This window comes from Falco naumanni, chromosome 3 (genome assembly GCF_017639655.2).
Source record: "Falco naumanni isolate bFalNau1 chromosome 3, bFalNau1.pat, whole genome shotgun sequence".
NCBI classification, from domain to species: domain Eukaryota; kingdom Metazoa; phylum Chordata; class Aves; order Falconiformes; family Falconidae; genus Falco; species Falco naumanni.
Window position 1 is genome coordinate 78,497,758 of NC_054056.1, and position 6,959 is coordinate 78,504,716.

The following is a 6,959-nucleotide window of genomic DNA, read 5'->3' on the forward strand; positions in this document are numbered from 1 at the left end:
CTCAGGTTATTTTGTGGTTTTCATCATCTACAATATTATTTAGGTTCCTTTAGGCAGTCAGTTTTGTCCCTTGAAGAAATCTGAGGAGAGCAAATACAGCATAAGAATGGGCTAGGAAAGCTCCTGCAATTTTCACAAGGGCTGTACAACCTGCCAGGTTCATGTCCCCTTCTTCCTGACCCCTGGCCCTGAGCAGAGTCTGCAACGCCTCACACATGCTTGTTTCTAATCCAACATAGTCATATTACCCCACTTCCCCACAGATCCTGGGTGATGTGTGAGAGGGCTCGCAAGAGTTTAAGTGCAGGGAAGACTGTGAGACACTTGGAGGCCTTGATAATGAAGAAGAGAAAATATTATAGATACACAAACCAAAAAGCACTCCCCTTAGCACTTCAAATGCAGAACTGACTGCCTAGGAACATCGACATCCTTTGTCCGGAGCCACCAGTTTCTGAGTGAAATCTCAGCTATTATTCCTGAAGGAGATTGCAACAGAAGAAATGCTGGGGTCTCACCACAGAGGAGTGAAAGAGAGACACAAAGCAGATATCAGGTATATTTGGATTAGAGTTTGATGTTTAGTGATATAGTTTGAGACCAGCATACCCTACATAAGAAAAATATTCCTATTTGATTCATTCTGCAAACATCAGGGACAAGCGTAATTTTTGCAGTGAATCACATAATGTCTAGAAATGCGAAATGCTAGTGAGGCCCATCTCCTCTCTGCTGACTTGGGCTGGGTGCACCTGCCCTCCAGCCTTAGTGATCTCAAACCCAGGCACCTCAGGCAATTGTAGCTACTCTGAGATAGCTAATGAAAAGCAAAAGCATGCCCAGAGCATGATATATCCTATCACAAAATAGTACCTTCAGGCTTCTGGAGAAGCTCACCTCGTTGCCTTGTCTATAAAGGGAGTGCAGACAACTACCTTAGCCTAGTCACTGAATTTTTATATAGCTAATGTGAGGCGAGAAGAATCTCTTCCTCACTGACTGACCATAGCAGAGAGATCACACAGTTCTAAAAATACCAACACAGAAGGGATGATGTTAAACTGAGGGCATGGCTCTTACCCCAGGTATTTTTGAAAACATCCAGATACAAACATAGAAGAACTCACACTAGATGTAGATCAGCTTTCTACCATGGTACAATACTCCATTTACCACTCCAGCCTTCGTCAGAAGGCAGCAAGGATTTCTGGTGTTGTTGCATTCAGCAGACATCACCACATCACCTCGCATAACCACTACATGTGATCGCCATCACTACTTGATCCCTGTGATCAGCTCTCTAACATGCCATCCTACATTTTGTGACTATTTCAGGTGAACTCAGTGCATCTTGCCTTGCCCCCTGTGAGGTGCCAGCAATCATACACTGACACATGTATACATTATATTTCCATCTCACCTTCCAGTACTCCTGATAGTAAGAAATCTCAATCTGATGGTCATAAAGGTTATGGATTCCAGGGAAATCTAGAGAAAAAGAAAAAAAAAAAATAGGGTATCTTACTATGCCTGAAGGTGATAAGTCATTTTAAGAAGAAAATACATTTGCCTGTTATTCCTCGTCAGACTGAATTTGCTAGAATAATCATAGAGAACTTGAATTCAAGTAAGTTATAAAAATAAATCAATTAAGTGCAACAGAGTATGTTCTAGGCTAGGACAAAGAACAAAACTGATAAGGAGCTCAGCTATGTGCCCTTTCTTCTGACCCCAGGAGTCTTCAAAATTCCCTCATTCAGTTTTAATTTCTCTTTCAATTTTTCAATGACCTCACCCCAGGAAGGAGGTCACATGCTCCTGTCGCAGGGATTTTCTGTGGTACATCTCACCGTCATAGCCGAGCTCCACTTATAACAGGTTTCCCTACAGTCCTGTGTGAGAGAGAGGAAAGCACGTTGATTTTCCAGACTTTCCAGTGAGGAAAAACAACACGAGATGGTGAAGAGATTTATCCAGCAACCCTCAAGGATTTGTGTACAAGGCAGAGTGAATCTTGTGTTTTTCCGAGACCAGGTTCATAAGCTCAACCAGAGGACTATTTTCATTCACAACTTGATGTTCATACTCTCAGTCCCAGATGGCTGCCCACAAGACACGATTTTATAGGCTAGGGGTGCCAGCAGAAGGAAAAATTCCTCAGGAATATCCTCTTGGTTCCACCATGTCTGGGAAGGACACAGCCATTCACAGCGGCTCGCACACGGGTGGATTTACAGGGACAGTTTTCCTCCCAGAGCATGACCTCCAGCTGAGCAGAGGCCAGTGCAGGAATCTCAGGCATGGACCTACTGCCCAGACAAGAGCCTTCCCCTTCCCTGGGCGCAAAGCCCCTCATGCCGGGGGCGGGGTGGGGGGTATTCCCACCAGTGCGTGTAATCTGGAGAGGAGCTGTGCCCATACCCTCTTGGACATCACCAAAAAGCACTTTTGGAGGCCTCACAGCCTCACTGGCTCCTTCTGAGCAGTGAAGGGAAGGTGCAGACACAGGCTGGGAGAAGCACGCAGGCGGCAAGGGCTGTGCCTCTCTCCTCCTGACAACCCTTAGCCAGGGAGGCAACAGCTGACCTTTATATTTACCTCACAAGACTTGTCAGTTGCTATTCTTGCTCTCGAATGAGGGCTGTAGAAGGCTGCATGGGTAGGTGTGTGAGCCCTCTATGCTGTTAATGATAATGCTGCAGGAACTAATCTCACAATTATTGGTAACAACAAGGAAATCCATCAAACAAGCACTCCCTGAGAGTGCTGAGCGATCAGTATTCCTGGTAGTCTGGGTGTCCAGGTACATTTGACCATGAGAGAAATCTTGCTGGTTAGCTGAGCATCCAAACTGCCTGTCTGTCTGTGGCACAGACCAGGCTAAAGGACAAGGGTTTGGGTTTGCATCTCACGTGCATCTGGAACAACCCACTGGAATGACCAATTCACTTCAGTTGCAGTGGCAGAGAGAAGGACGCACACAGCCTGTACCGGCAGCTGGGTAGGGGCTCTGGTGGGCAGGGGGCATGTGTGAACCAGAGGAGGGCAGGAGGCAGGCACACGGGCCAAGCTGCTGGCCAAGGGGAGGCAGGGGAGACCAGGGTGGCCCTGCAGGGACGGACAGGTGGGAATACCCACGTTGCCTCTCCCCAGGCACATTCCTGCTCCTGGGAGGCTAAAGCCCAGAGCTGTCCCTTTACTCAGCGCTGAGAGAGGGGCACCGAGGGGACCCCACAACGCTGTGACTGTACTGTGGATGGCTGCTTGCAGGCGTATTACAGGGAGACTGTGAGGAACCATCCACAGAAGGCCAGGAGCAGATGAGAGCCTGTCTGTCCAGCTAGCATGTCCCAGTGGGAAGGGCCACTGAGCCAGTGATGGCTTCAGCCACACTGCTGACACCAGGGGCCCTGCCTTGCTCTCATCACATGGAACAGCAGGCCTGCTGTCAGCCGCTAGCACCAGCAGCAATATTCAGCTCGTTCAGCTATGAAGTTGCAGCCATGTCACAAGCATGGGGAAACCTTGCTGCTAGGGTGATAGATCCAAGCGTCACTATGAAAATCAAGATAAACATTTGAGCACAGCTGGGCTGGTGTGGCATTTTCCAGCATCCAGGGAGAAGCAATTCGAGCAAACTTCTGGGGCTATGTTTTTTCAGTGGCCAACCCACTGCTTTCCCACTGGAGGAGAAGATAATGGGATAAATCTTGGGAGTCTGAACTTGCAGAAAATTAAACCCTCACTCAGATGCAAAACATCCACCGTGTATGTTTGTTATGAACCAGGATTTCCTTGGTACTATAAGACACATGATACATTCACATGTGAGAGCATATACAACATGAGGATAAGACTGAGAAATTGAAACCGAGTAGAGATGGAAAATGATCAGTGCAATTTAAAGAAGGTTTGTGATACCAAGGACAACTTCTGCTCCTGGAATCCTGTTACAACCTCAACTGTTGCAAAAAAGAAAAAAAATATCTTAGCCTCCAAGCTTAAAGACATCACTCAGCTATACCATCAGGGCTGAGAGCCCCCAAATAAACATCAGAAGAGCTGAGAATGTAATCTTCTACAAAAATCTCATGATTCTGAAAACAATATCTGGGGGAGAACAAGATGGGGGCAGCACAATTTTAGAATACTTGAGGCTAGAGATGTTGCAACTGCCTTCTCACTCCTTTCAAGTGAAGAAATATGGAAGAAATAAAAACACACTATCTGTCTTGAATGGCTGGGCAACGGGCTATATATAGAATCTGCTCTGTCCTACTTAAGTTATGACTAATGCTAAACAATTAGAAATTCAGATGGCTGCATATTTGAAGGAGCAAACATCTCTAATGCACCATTTGTTGTTCATTAAAAAAATGGAAGAATCAAAGTCTCTCTAAGCTCTAACTAGGCGGCACTTATAAACAGGTACGTGTTGCTGGAAATGGAGCCCCATGAGACTAATTGCAAGGGATAATGAACAAGATGAGGCATTTCTTGGAAAAAAAGATCGTTATCTTTATAATGACCACGCTCATGCCAAAGACTGCAAATTCTCTAGGGAAGGGACTTTCTTTTTGGTTCCACGGCTGCCTGGTGTCTAGCACAGTGGCGCCCTAGTCTGTGACTAGGAATTCTAAGTGCTACTGCAATTCAAGCAGTATATTATAGTAAATAGTAGTATTACATTAGCTGGGAACATGAAGGTGGTTTTCATCAGCATCTCTGATATATAGGATCAACAAACATTTCTCTAAGCCAGAGGTCAATGGAGTTTTATTTGGAAATACTTCATTTCTATGAGGAGAAGACAGTGCTAATACAAAACTACAACTTGCTCTCAGGAATATGGCAGGACTTCTTGTCTGGTTCCTCTAACTCAGGGCTGCAGTGTCTGGACACACTGGAGTAGGTTTTGATATAGCCAAGACAAAAGACTGGGTGAAGGAATCAAAGTACAGAATAAAAACATGAATCATGCCAGGCAAGAAATGGCAGCAATGATCAGTCCCCACCAGACAAAACTGATTTCTCAACCATTCCCATTCTCGCTGTGGGTTACTGTTACTGCAAAGCACATACTTACTGGATGGTCTCCTTCATCTGTCTTCTGCTTTGTCGTCATTACGGATGTACGGATGACAGGGGCTATGGATGGCGCTGCCACACACGCATCTTCATATATTATTCTTTTAGCAAAAGAGAAAGGTTTTAGTCTGGAAGAAATTACTGGCTTTATTCTTAATTCCTGATGCTGGGAGAGCAAAGGTGAGTAACAATGGAGGTGTTGTAGCTGCTTCTCTACAACTAGGAGCTTCTAGTAAACTTAGAAGCAGGTATATCTTTGGCCTGAGGATGTCGTTTAAAAACCCTCTATTCCAGGCTAGTGGATATGAAAATCAAGTAAGACAGCCTACGAATATTCCTAGGCACTACGTTTTTGATTTATCCTTCACCAGGAAACAGTGGCCTGACATCAGGTCGCTCGATAAGAAGCAGATCTCAAACTGCTTTGCAAAATATTACCACTGAAGTTAATGAATAGCCACATATAATTTTGTTTAGCACTGAAATGCATTCTGTACTGAGATAGTCCAACACCACCAAGAATCAAGGCCCACAGACTGGGCTAAAACTAGCACCAGGACAGGTATGAATACTGCACCCAAACAAGGCTGCAGGATGGGGGTGTTACAGGCAAGCCTGCCTCATGTAGTGGGTGCAGAGTCGCCTGGACTACCCAAGCTTGCATCATACTGCTCTGGCAGTGCAATGTCACATCTCATGTAAGAGTCTTGCTGAGGGCTGGTGGCTCCTCACTTTTCTTTGCAAGAGCAGGCACATGGGTTTGGAGCAGCAGCAGCTCAGCGCTCTCTCACTGTGCTCTGCTGTACATGCCCTTGGATCAACAGTTAAACTGAAACTTGGCCAAAACCATCTGGGTAAATGCCAAGAGCTCTTCAGCACCCATCTCTGATGTAACCTGGCTCATCCAGATGAAGCTTTTACTAAATGACAGAGAAAGGACGAGATTTTAGTAGCGAATAACTAAGCAGAGAGCCATAGCATAGCCTCAGAGTCATTAGGAGCTACAAGTTCACAGCTCCTCCTAGGATACTTTCAAATGGGAGAAGACTGCGGCTACCAGAGGGGCCAAAGCATTTTTTGAACTTAAAAAATATCATCAGAACTGTAATCAGTAAATGAAGTCTAATTTTAAGCAATACTTGAGTTGATAGTGTGTCTTTTGAGGCAGCCACATATATGGGCATACAAAGGTTGGGAATGTCCCTATAAGGCTTTTTCAGTTCCCTTAGTGAAGGTTGTGTGAAAAATAATTTTAGAGCAGCCAAATTTAAGGTGCTAACAGTGAGTGCCATTGACCTTTGGGTGTTGCTGTAAGACAGCAACGTGAATAATAATAAACTCCCTGAGGTTGTCTCTCTACAGTTTCCTATGAGTATCTTGTGCTCAGGAAAGATTTTAAAAATCCTTGGCTCAACCAGACAGCTCATCTGAACCTCCAAGGGATGCCACCCCAGGAAGTCTGCTCAGCGATGCCTCTACTATGAGACACAGATTTAGAGGAACCTGGAAACACAGCTAGTAAAAGGATTGACACAAAAGCACTTAGAGCTTACTCAGAATTGCTCTTAGGCTTCAGAATGAGAAAGGTCTCTCCCTCTGCTAGCAGGAGAAGGAAGAGGGTCCCTGGGCGTAATGTGGGGAGTACGTCTCAGTCGCTTGCTTGTTGTACCTGTATTAATAATCCTGAGGGGGAAAATGTGCTGGTTTTGACTCAGAGGGGATGAAATTGTGCATCCTGAAATCTAGGGTTTTGACACTGACTGTAATTAAACTAGTTTTGGCCCCAAACTGAAAAGCATACGCTTTCCTCCTATTTGTCTTGGCAGAGCTTTTGGCAGAGCTGTGTGATGGAGTCTGGCTAACTGTTGCAG